Genomic DNA, 1,116 nt, shown 5'->3' with positions numbered 1-1,116 from the left:
GTTGTGTGGTTTGTGGATCCAATGCTGGGTCCCCTCAGCCAGGAGCAGCCATCAAGCACAATGGAGCAGAGAGGGGGTCGGGTCCAGCGCTCAGGATAGCTGCAGGGGTTTGGTGGGCTCAGGGCAGGAGTAGGTGCACTGATGTGAATGGCAGGGCTAAGAGCAAAGGAAAGGAAGGAAGATTGGAGTACGTTAAAAAATTGACCCAACAGCAAGGCTGTGAAGCTGTAAGCATGCTAAGGAAAGCCCTGAGAGAGCCAACAACCAGAGGTCCCACTGAGATTTGAACTCAGATCGCTGGATTCAGAGTCCAGAGTGCTCACCATTACACCATGGGACCTCCTGGACATGGCTTGTCTTTCCCCTGTTGCCACTGTCGTCGAGCCATATGCTCCTGCCTGAGCCTGGCAGCCTCCTCGTCTCCCCGGCCATCACCAAGTGCAGCCTTCCTCCAGGGCACTCTCTACTCACAGGGCCTTTCAAGGGAGCGCCAGAGCTCTTTGCGCAAGCCTGCGAACGTTGCATCGCACAGACTACATTCATGGCCTAGCAGGCGGTGTTTCAAAGCTTGCACTTGTGGTCTCTGCGGCTGCCTCCCTTCACCCCCGTGTTGGACAGCCTGTCAACCTGCCGCTGTGAGTTAGTGCCTCTCCTGTTTCTCACCTTGTAGCTCATGCTAAGCAGCCATTAACCACATATCCTTACTCTTGGTTGCAGTCCTAGCTGAGCTCCTGACCCCGCCGAATGAGGCAACCAAGAGAGAGGACAGGGCATGAGATTCAACAGAGGGAAGAACTGGCAGGAAGACTCAGAGCAGCTTGTTCTGGGCTGCACAAGCTGCACTGCCTTCCTCTGCTGAGACAGTCTTGGCTGACTTCAGACCCTGGTCCTTTCTTCCTGGATACGCAGTCCCCTTCAGGCTTCAATGGGCAGCCAGAGGTCTCCCAGAGCTCCCCAGCCCCTGGGAGCTGCAGCTCAGTCCAGGCTGGCTGACACAGGACGCCGGGACGCTCCTGGCTCCTGAGTCCTGAAGTCTTTCTTGCTGAGGGGAAGCCAGAGAGCCACTTTCACACAGCGGAAGCCCCCTCACCTTCCCTTCTCCAGGCTGAACAAACC

General features: G+C 56.7%; 1 non-coding gene across 1 annotated transcript; it reads right to left on the bottom strand.

Moving 5' to 3' along the window:
- Positions 1 to 268: 268 nt before the first annotated feature.
- Positions 269 to 340, bottom strand: TRNAQ-CUG. Its single transcript has one exon. It is a non-coding gene; the product is annotated as a tRNA-Gln (tRNA).
- Between the last annotated feature and the right edge of the window lie 776 nt (positions 341 to 1,116).

This window comes from Cariama cristata, unplaced genomic scaffold, assembly GCF_000690535.1.
Source record: "Cariama cristata isolate BGI_N322 unplaced genomic scaffold, ASM69053v1 C10997066, whole genome shotgun sequence".
Lineage (NCBI taxonomy): Eukaryota > Metazoa > Chordata > Aves > Cariamiformes > Cariamidae > Cariama > Cariama cristata.
The sequence above is the reverse complement of the archived record's forward strand: the minus strand, read 5'-3'. Positions and strand labels throughout refer to the sequence as shown.